This window comes from Triticum dicoccoides, chromosome 1A, assembly GCF_002162155.2.
Source record: "Triticum dicoccoides isolate Atlit2015 ecotype Zavitan chromosome 1A, WEW_v2.0, whole genome shotgun sequence".
Taxonomy (NCBI): Eukaryota; Viridiplantae; Streptophyta; class Magnoliopsida; order Poales; family Poaceae; genus Triticum; species Triticum dicoccoides.
The window spans coordinates 576,447,295-576,458,854 of record NC_041380.1 but is presented as its reverse complement, the minus strand read 5'-3'; the positions used below and the strand labels follow the sequence as shown (position 1 = coordinate 576,458,854).

At 44.7% G+C, this 11,560-nt stretch overlaps 2 pseudogenes; both read right to left on the bottom strand.

Moving 5' to 3' along the window:
- Positions 1-4,254: 4,254 nt before the first annotated feature.
- LOC119339348 lies at positions 4,255-6,763 on the bottom strand (annotated as a pseudogene).
- Positions 6,764-7,465: 702 nt separating this feature from the next.
- LOC119339242 lies at positions 7,466-9,975 on the bottom strand (annotated as a pseudogene).
- Between the last annotated feature and the right edge of the window lie 1,585 nt (positions 9,976-11,560).

The window sequence follows — 11,560 nt, the reverse complement described above, 5'->3', positions numbered from 1 at the left end:
TCAAGTCCAACTCAGCAAATTTGCTTATGTGGCAATGAGCTAATGAAGAGAGATGTAGTTGTAGTAACTTAGCTAGTTACCGTAACATCACATATCCCAATGCAATATGAATCTATAACCTAATGAATGAATCTTTGCATGTTATCACACTTAGAGCCTGTTTGGTTTCAATAAGTCACCTGATTTATAAGTCAGGTGACTTAAAACCAGTGACTTATAAGTCACGTCTGATTGGTTGTCACCTGACTTATAAGTCACCTGATCACACCTTTCCATCTTGTTTTTTATGTAAAGGTGGTGGGACCCATGTAAAAGGGGGTGATTTATAAGTTTTAAGTTGGAGTGGAGTAACTTATGACTTATAAGTTGGGGTGACTTATAAGTTGGGTCTGTTTGGCAAAATAAGTCACTTTTTTTACTTTTCGACTTATAAGTTGGTGATTTATTTGGAACCAAACAGGGCCTTAAGTTATTACCCGCTATGAAGGTAGTAATATAGTTTAGGGATATATGTACATTACTAATATAAGTTACTGTCCGCTGTGGCTAGTCTAACACTAGCAGTAAAGCCAGTAGTAAACCATTACTGAGGCGCCAGGGACCAAGGTCACACCAGCTAGCTCTCTATGGACTTGCTTGAGATGCAGTCTTACTTCACCGCACGATTTCAAACGGACGTCTGATTTGACCGGATTTTGTCCCTTTGGGATGGCAATGGCTTTACCTATGTCCGCATTTGTCCATTTAGGTCATGGGTGCGTCCAATGCGCGGCTGCACCCCAAATCATGTCCGGGGTGGACGTGATAAAAAAAAACTTAAATTAAATGACTAAAAAAGTAAATAAACGTAGTTAAAAAAACTTAAAACATATTTAGGGGTCACAACCACGAAACGGCCCAGTTCCATGGTCCACTTAAAAGGCCCAGTTCCATGGTCCACTTAAACGGCCCAGTTTCATAATTAACATTAAAACAAAACAAAAAAAGCCGACGTGCGCTCCTGTCGCGCCCGTCCATGCCGTGGTCGTCGCCATCTTCAGTGGCCGCCGATGTCATCGTCGTCGCTGACGTGGTCGACGTAGTCTGACGGCGTCCACAGGTGGGCCAGGGGTCCTTGGTGCACGGGGGCGGCGTGGTGGAAGGTGACAGGTGCCTGCACCACCTCCTCCCGCAGCGAGGCTTCCCGCTCTGATGACCGTGGCGGCATGGGGCATCAGTTCACGCCCCCACGGCGGCCGCCATCTGCTCCGTCGTGCACGACCAGTTCCACCACTAGCCCACCAGGGCCGGGTGGAACGCGGCCACCGGCGGGTCCTCCACCACCTCCTTCTTCGCCACCATCTCCAGCTCAGGAATGGCGACGTCGCCGGCCGCGGAGAGGGCCGTCATCTCCCCGAGGCCCACCCATTTGGCGCTCGTCGTGCGTGCGCATGGAGTCCTTCATGACACGCGCCATGAGACGGGCCTCCTCCTCCGCTGTCATGCGAGGAGGTGGTGGTGGCGATGGAGATGGCGACGATGACGACGTAGGCGTGAGGCCGCACACCCGCGTACGCCCGCGCGCCTGGGAGCAGCCGCTCGGTGCTCACGTGGCCGCCGCGGCCCCGTCGATGTGCCGGCGAAGAAGGACGCCCGCCGCATGTTGTGCTCATCTTGGAACCAAGTGTGCCACAGGGGCGAGTCGGGGGCGTACCTCTCGTCATAGTAGAGGTCGTCCGGGAGGAGGCGGCGGCGGCGCTCGATCTCCTGACGGCGCGCAGGGCCGCTCAGCGGGACCGGCGGGATCGACACGCGGTCGGCCGACAAGTGCCATTTGTTGGGGAGGTGGACGCCGCTCCAGGGTAGCGGCGTCCTCATCTCTCAATAACGGCGGCTTATGGCCGCCTCGATGTAGTGCTGGTCGCGCTCGCCGGCGGCCGTGGGCGCGATGAAGAACGCGGGCGGCGCGGGGGCCCGACGCGGTGGCGATGCGGGCTCCTCCTTCTTCACCGAGCCGCGGCGTCCCAACGAGGAGCCAGCCTCGCGGTCGTGCTTGCCTTTGCGGCTGTAGTTCCATAGCCCCATGGCTGCGGGTGGCCAGCTGGCGAGCTCGAGGCTAGGGTTTGGGGTTTTTGGTGCTGTCGGGTTTCGAGGAGGCCGCGGGGTGGAGTGGGGCAGTGTGGACAACGACCGGTCCACGTGTTCCCATTTAAGAAGGACCGCGACCGTTCGCCTGGGCGGATGCCAAGCGGGGCCGCCCGCGCGTGCGCATTGATGTGGGCGGGTGGGAGGTAGGTGGCTACCTGCCACGCGGCCCCGACGCGGACGAGACGCGCATCCGTTTGGTGTCCGCCGCGACCCAAACCCGACACAAGTTTGCGCTCAAAATGGGTCGATTCGGACACAAAACAAATCAGATGGGTGCGGGCCGTCGCACGCTGGGCCGCTTTATTTGTCCTTTTTAATCCAAAAGAACGGGGCTGGACAAAATGGGGTCGCGCGGTGGAGTTGGCTTAAGATTTCCCTGGCACTCATGATAACATTATTGAGCAGTGGAACCCCGTATTTGCTCACAGAACTACAAAAGCCCATCTTTGCGTTTCAGTTATTTGCCATCAACAGGTCCCACCCTTTGTTTCATTGCCCCGAAGGAGAAACCTTCAACTCGAAGAGCGGCGTGCACCACAGAAAGAAGAATCACGTGAGACCGTCCGAACTACACTAGCGGCTTTCCGTGAAGCAGTGTTGCTACCTCTGATCGATAGACCTGTCTAGTTATCATCACGGTTGCAGCAAATCAAAAGGCGTGACATATGATCCGACCGTGCCACTAGCAAAGGCTAGACAGTACCATCTCTTTTCCTAAAGAAGGGCCGCTAGAGCTAGCTAGTGTATCTTAAATTGTCATGACTGGTCGCTACCTCGCACATACTACTACTTACATAAGATTTCTCCTTTTCTCCTTCTCTTTTGTCACAGTCCAAACAGCTCCACGGCCATCGGTGAAGCATACTCCTACTCCGTGGCCAACATATGCATGCATGTGCATCTCTATGTTCGCTTCCTTCGTACTAGTAGCACAGATGCATGATTGGATTTGCTAGTATCTCAGAGTGAAAAAGAAGAACATGCCGCGTACGATATGTTTTGATAATTCCTCGCTGGTTAACCAGCAAGTAACGTGCCAGCTGATGTAACACGTATGTGCTGCGCTTTAGTTTGCAACATGCATTCATGCATGCACGTTGCACGGGCCGCGGCCGCGGGCACGAGCCATGAATTCATGGCATATTAACTCCGGTCGTATCGTGCGCGCGAAAGCAACGCACGCTCGTTCGCTTGTGGTTCATTTGCGTGCGTTGTCTGGCACGGCGAGCCGGGCTCTGCCTGATCGATTTGTCCCTGCCTGCTTGGTTTGCTCTCCTTGGCCCGTCCACATAATGCGACCGACGGTTGATGTGCCACGGTGTGGGGGCAGCAGCAGTGCCGAGCCAGCGACGGAACTGTTCCCGGATCTTGCCATTTTGTAACCCGGCACAGGGACGACTACCTGGCTAATTAAGCTCGCCTCTGTCACTCCCTCCCAGCAGTGGAACTACTGTAAAAGATGGTTTTCTATAACCCTTTCTCTTTCGTACACGAGAACCGTGCTTATATTTGGATGTATCCTTCTTGCTACTTAAGTCCCATGCCGGTTTTACGTAGTACTCAGAAAATCTCTTGCATTACTCACAGCCACAGGCCGGAACCATGATACACGTACTACACAACCGTGGGGTTCGCACGTAGTAGGATCGTAGCAGGGGCGGAGCCAGAACTTTTGTGAAGCCCGGGCAAACTTAAGCATGAATGTCTAACATGCAAATAAATTTTTTTGTACCGGGTAGATAATATATACTATGCATCAAACTTGCAAAGCACAAATCCACATTAATATTGAAGTGAAAATACGAACATAACAGTCAGACAAATGTAATATTTAAGCGAACTAATATATCAATATTCCATTTCAGATAGCAAATGAAGTTGTGACTTGACAACAAAAGACATGGAATCAAACTGAAGCATAGAGCCAATCAGCCAAACTAGCCATCTTGCCAACAAAAGTGTAGCCGTCTAAATCACCATGACACCATCAATATATCCTAGAAGACACTACAGGATAAGAAAATGGATTTGTTATTCACAAAAATTCAGTGTTGTGATTTGTTTATTTATTCAAAACAGAGAGCTTGTAACAATAGAAAAGGTTAGATGGAACGTACCAATAGTGTGCTAAAGAAAATCACGAGGCAAATGTCCTTTCCGAGACTTCATTGCTGTAAATGTTCGAATAATATCTTTATCATCAACTGACTTGAATAACTCCCGCTCGGTGTAACATATCATCAAGTCGTTGAACCATTCGTTGTTGATCTTGCTACGCAATTTATTCTTGATAATATTCATTGCTAAAATGCTCTCTCAACAGATGCAGTTGACACCGGCAATATCAAAGCCAACTCAATAAGTTTGTATACCAATGAAAATACCAGATTTTTCTTAGTTTCAACCATCTTCACGGCCAAACTTTGAACATCATCACAAGTAGAAAAAGAAGCATGCCTTTTCACTTGACTTATATAAGTGAGGAGCTGCTCTCTTATTGTTCCACGATCATCATTAGAGAAGTCTTCATGATAAATTTCAGCAAGACGAGCAAGTTTATCAACATTGAACTTGGAGAAAGAGTCCTTGGGGTCAAGACATGAGAAGCAATCAAGCACACAATTTGCTTCTTCACTAAAGCGGTGATCCATCTCCACACAAATTTTGTCAATAGCAACATAAAAAATCTCTGCACGGTAATGGTGAAGATTAGTAACAGTTCTCCCTTCTCTCCTTGAACGACCACGAACTGGTATTACTTCGTCCATATTTGGTACTAGAATACTATTAGCACCACAAAATTCTTGGACATCACCAAATAAATTATCCCAACCACTCTCTCTGAACGTTGCCAACCGAGCCTTGACATCATTAACTAATTCCATGGCAAGAACAATATTGAGATCTTTTCTTTGCAAAACTTTTGAAAGCTCATTTGTGATGCCAAATAACTTCAACATAAGCTTCAGAATGAAAACAAATTTAAAGCTCTCCATTTTTTCTATCAAACCTGCTGCTTGAGATGGTCCACGTCCATATTCATCAACTGTACTAAGCACCTTTAACACGGAGGACCACATTTGATCCAAACGCAGTAAGGTAGTATGATGTGAACCCCATCTAGTATCCCCCGGTCTAGAAAGAGTAGATGATTGGTGCAAGCCCCTTCCAGTAGATATCTCACCACTCTCAAGTCTATCCAGAATATCTTGGTGTTGTGCCTCGGTCAATGCATCCCTTCTCTCGCAAGATGTTGTTGTTGTAGTCACAATCAAGGAGATGTACTCAAAGAAATCATGAATAGATGAGCAACTACTAGCAACAGACACGACCACCAATTGCAGACGGTGAGCATAGCAATGAACATAGAAAGCATAGGGGTTTTCATCTATGATCTTTTTCCGCAAACCATTAAATTCACCTCTCATATTTGAAGCCCCATCATATCCTTGACCCCGTATCCTTGAAATTGATAACTTATAATGGTCAAGAATGCCATAAAGAGCATCCTTTAGTGACTCGGACGTCGTATCTTTGACATGATGCAAAGCAAGGAATCTTTCCACAACCCTCCCTTTGTCATTCAAAAACCTATAGGAAAACACAATAATGTCAGTTGGTTGCATAGAGAATAAATGACAAACAGACAACAAAATAAAAGTGAAACTACTAACCTCAACATCACAGCCATTTGCTCTTTCATAGATATATCACGTGATTCATCAATAAGCACCGAGAATTGTTTGTCACCAAGCTCTACCATGATCTTCTTTCTAACTTCATGTGCACAACACATTGCAAGCTCCTTTTGAATGTCACCAGATGTCATTGTGCAATTTCTACCACCACGGTTAAAAGCATCTCTGACTTGTTCATTCTTAGTTTTTTCCAAATCTATCATCTCTCTAAAGTTTCCCTTGTTTAGAGAAGTAGCTGATTCATCATGTCCACGGAATGCCAAGCCTTGTGCAATGAGATATCTTGAACAACTTACAGAACAAGTTAAATGAATCTTATACATTTCTTCTGATTCCTTGCTTGATCTAGCAAAGTTACTTGCCACACTTTGTCTTTGATTATTATAATCATCATAATGCTTGACGCAAGAGTTGTGCCTACTACCATGACCACCAATATGATCTTTGAAGCCTTTAGATGCATGCTTCCAATCTGTAAATCCTTCTTTGGTGAGGACTTCATAACCAAAGTGCTCAGCCCTTTCGGGTTGCTTAATGAGAAAACAATAAAAACAATAAGCTGCATTATTCCACTCACTGTATTCTATCCAGTCGTACCTTTTATACCAAGATTTGGAAAATGATCTTGAGGAACGCGAACTTCCAAATTCAGCATGATGGTATTTATTCAAATCTGGTTGCATTGGACCCTTCAATATATATGCTCTCCTCACTTGGTGTTGAATATCAGGAGGATACTCACAAATTTGTTTCCTTTTTCCCGGATCGCGCTCAATCGCATTTGGATTAAATTCAGTGGCAACGTTAGGCGCTGGTGGCTCTACTTCTATTTCAGGCTGCGCATCATTCACATTTTCAGTCCTTTGCTCTACTTCTACTTCAGGTTGCACATCATTCATATTTTCAATCCTTGCTCTCTTAACCAAAAACCTCCTCATCTCTGAAATTTAGTGAGTAAAAAATCTGAAGTTAGTTTTTACACAAATAAGAATATGGGTTAATCACAAGTTCATAGTACAGTACAATAACAAAGCTACTTGCATCAACTACATGTATCAGATTATCAAGTATTTCTTGATGTTGCCAAAGTGAAATCGGTGAAATATTTCTTAAAATTACTAGAGGAAAGAGTCTGCAACTTGCATACTAGTTTTTCAGTCTAATGCAGGGGCGGAGCCAGAACTTTTGTGAAGCCCGGGCAAACTTAAGCATGAATGTCTAACATGCAAATAAAAAATTTCGTACCGGGTAGATAATATATACTATGCATCAAACTTGCAAAGCACAAATCCACATTAATATTGAAGTGAAAATACGAACATAACAGTCAGACAAATGTAATATTTAAGCGAACTAATATATCAATATTCCATTTCAGATAGCAAATGAAGTTGTGACTTGACAACAAAAGACATGGAATCAAACTGAAGCATAGAGCCAATCAGCCAAACTAGCCATCTTGCCAACAAAAGTGTAGCCGTCTAAATCACCATGACACCATCAATATATCCTAGAAGACACTACAGGATAAGAAAATGGATTTGTTATTCACAAAATTTCAGTGTTGTGATTTGTTTATTTATTCAAAACAGAGAGCTTGTAACAATAGAAAAGGTTAGCTGGAACGTACCAATAGTGTGCTAAAGAAAATCACGAGGCAAATGTCCTTTCCGAGACTTCATTGCTGTAAATGTTCGAATAATATCTTTATCATCAACTGACTTGAATAACTCCCGCTCGGTGTAACATATCATCAAGTCGTTGAACCATTCGTTGTTGATCTTGCTACGCAATTTATTCTTGATAATATTCATTGCTAAAATGCTCTCTCAACAGATGCAGTTGACACCGGCAATATCAAAGCCAACTCAATAAGTTTGTATACCAATGAAAATACCAGATTTTTCTTAGTTTCAACCATCTTCACGGCCAAACTTTGAACATCATCACAAGTAGAAAAAGAAGCATGCCTTTTCACTTGACTTATATAAGTGAGGAGCTGCTCTCTTATTGTTCCACGATCATCATTAGAGAAGTCTTCATGATAAATTTCAGCAAGACGAGCAAGTTTATCAACATTGAACTTGGAGAAAGAGTCCTTGGGGTCAAGACATGAGAAGCAATCAAGCACACAATTTGCTTCTTCACTAAAGCGGTGATCCATCTCCACACAAATTTTGTCAATAGCAACATAAAAAATCTCTGCACGGTAATGGTGAAGATTAGTAACAGTTCTCCCTTCTCTCCTTGAACAACCACGAACTGGTATTACTTCGTCCATATTTGGTACTAGAATACTATTAGCACCACAAAATTCTTGGACATCACCAAATAAATTGTCCCAACCACTCTCTCTGAACGTTGCCAACCGAGCCTTGACATCATTAACTAATTCCATGGCAAGAACCATATTGAGATCTTTTCTTTGCAAAACTTTTGAAAGCTCATTTGTGATGCCAAATAACTTCAACATAAGCTTCAGAATGAAAACAAATTTAAAGCTCTCCATTTTTTCTATCAAACCTGCTGCTTGAGATGGTCCACGTCCATATTCATCAACTGTACTAAGCACCTTTCACACGGAGGACCACATTTGATCCAAACGCAGTAAGGTAGTATGATGTGAACCCCATCTAGTATCCCCCGGTCTAGAAAGAGTAGATGATTGGTGCAAGCCCCTTCCAGTAGATATCTCACCACTCTCAAGTCTATCCAGAATATCTTGGTGTTGTGCCTCGGTCAATGCATCCCTTCTCTTGCAAGATGTTGTTGTTGTAGTCACAATCAAGGAGATGTACTCAAAGAAATCATGAATAGATGAGCAACTACTAGCAACAGACACGACCACCAATTGCAGACGGTGAGCATAGCAATGAACATAGAAAGCATAGGGGTTTTCAACTATGATCTTTTTCTGCAAACCATTAAATTCACCTCTCATATTTGAAGCCCCATCATATCCTTGACCCTGTATCCTTGAAATTGATAACTTATAATGGTCAATAATGCCATAAAGAGCATCCTTTAGTGACTCGGACGTCGTATCTTTGACATGATGCAAAGCAAGGAATCATTCCACAACCCTCCCTTTGTCATTCAAAAACCTATAGGAAAACACAATAATGTCAGTTGGTTGCATAGAGAATAAATGACAAACAAACAACAAAATAAAAGTGAAACTACTAACCTCAACATCACAGCCATTTGCTCTTTCATAGATATATCACGTGATTCATCAATAAGCACCGAGAATTGTTTGTCACCAAGCTCTGCCATGATCTTCTTTCTAACTTCATGTGCACAACACATTGCAAACTCCTTTTGAATGTCACCAGATGTCATTGTGCAATTTCTGCCACCATGGTTAATAGCATCTCTGACTTGTTCATTCTTAGTTTTTTTCCAAATCTATCATCTCTCTAAAGTTTCCCTTGTTTAGAGAAGTAGCTGATTCATCATGTCCACGGAATGCCAAGCCTTGTGCAATGAGATATCTTGAACAACTTACAGAACAAGTTAAACGAATCTTATACATTTCTTCTGATTCCTTGCTTGATCTAGCAAAGTTACTTGCCACACTTTGTCTTTGATTATTATAATCATCATAATGCTTGACGCAAGAGTTGTGCCTACTACCATGACCACCAATATGATCTTTGAAGCCTTTAGATGCATGCTTCCAATCTGTAAATCCTTCTTTGGTGAAGACTTCATAACCAAAGTGCTCAGCCCTTTTGGGTTGCTTAATGAGAAAACAATAAAAACAATAAGCTGCATTCTTCCACTCACTGTATTCTATCCAGTCATACCTTTTATACCAAGATTTGGAAAATGCTCTTGAGGAATGCGAACTTCCAAATTCAGTGCGACGGTATTTATTCAAATCTGGTTGCATTGGACCCTTCAATATATATGCTCTCCTCACTTGGTCTTGAATATCAGGAGGATACTCACAAATTTGTTTTCTTTTTTCCGGATCGTGCTCAATCGCATTTGGATTAAATTCATTGGCAACGTTAGGCGCTGGTGGCTCTACTTCTATTTCAGGCTGCGCATCATTCACATTTTCAGTCCTTTGCTCTACTTCTACTTCAGGTTGCACATCATTCATATTTTCAATCCTTGCTCTCTTAACCAAAAACCTCCTCATCTCTGAAATTTAGTGAGTAAAAAAAATCTGAAGTTAGTTTTTACACAAATAAGAATATGGGTTAATCACAAGTTCATAGTACAGTACAATAACAAAGCTACTTGCATCAACTACATGTATCAGATTATCAAGTATTTCTTGATGTTGCCAAAGTGAAATCGGTGAAATATTTCTTAAAGTTACTAGAGGAAAGAGTCTGCAACCTGCATACTAGTTTGTCAGTCTAATGAACTTACCGTTTCTGTAGTTTCCAACAGCTAACAAATAGATTTTCTCTTTGGACTTTGGTCATAATCGTCCCCAATCAAAAGTTCCTAAATAAGCCCTAAGTACATCAATATCTCAACCCAAATCAGTTATTAAGTATGCGATCTTATCGGAAGTCGAAGGAAAGGAACTGCCCCAGCCTTCAGGAGAGGAAGGGACAAAGGAAGGGACGACCGTGGCCACTGCCGGCTCGCCGTCGGCCTGCCGCTCGCCCAGCCCCAGATCGCCGCCTCGCCTTCAAGCCCCTGCCGCACTTGGGAGAAACCGAGGAGACGCGAGTACGCGAGAAGCCGAGAACTGTCTGGACTCTGGAGCGCGATGGTATTCCCTGTTGCCTCGTGGGCTGGAGCGAAGCGATCGATGGTATTCTTTTTTTTTCTAGTGGGCTGGAGTGATCGGGACGTTCTAGTAAATAACTGGGTTGGACTGTGAAGGAGGCCTAATCCAGTTTTGCCCGGGTAAATACACTCCGTATCGAGAAGTTTCACGTATTGTGGTACGACCACTGTTGCCGTTGGAGTGCCAGCGAGCCCGGGCAACTGCCCAGGGTCGCTGGGCGCTCGCTCCGCCACTGGTCTAATGAACTTACAGTTTCTGTAGTTTCCAACAGCTAACAAATAGATTTTCTCTTTGGACTTTGGTCATAATCGTCCCCAATCAAAAGTTCCTAAATAAGCCCTAAGTACATCAATATCTCAACCCAAATCAGTTATTAAGTACGCGATCTTATCGGAAGTCGAAGGAAAGGAACTGCCCCAGCCTTCAGGAGAGGAAGGGACAAAGGAAGGGACGACCGTGGCCATTGCCGGCTCGCCGTCGGCCTGCCGCTCGCCCAGCCCCAGATCGCCGCCTCGCCTTCAAGCCCCTGCCGCACTTGGGAGAAACCGAAGAGACGCGAGTACGCGAGAAGCCGAGAACTCTCTGGAGCGATCGATGGTATTCCCTGTTGCCTCGTGGGCTGGAGCGAAGCGATTGATGGTATTCTTTTTTTTCTAGTGGGCCGGAGTGATCGGAACGTTCTAGTAAATAACTGGGTTGGGCTGTGAAGGAGGCTTAATCCAGTTTTGCCCGGATAAATTCACTCTGTATCGAGAAGTTTTACGTATTATGATACGACCACTGTTGCCGTTGGAGTGCCAGCGAGCCCAGGCAACTGCCCAGGGTCGCTGGGCGCTCGCTCCGCCACTGGATCGTAGTACTGCCAAGTAGTCCCAAGGCAAGAAGACGAACAACTGTAACCACACGAGACTTTTTTGGCCAGAAGAAATGCAACGGCGTTGCACGTGTCGGTGCATGCATGCATCATCAGGCCGCCTGC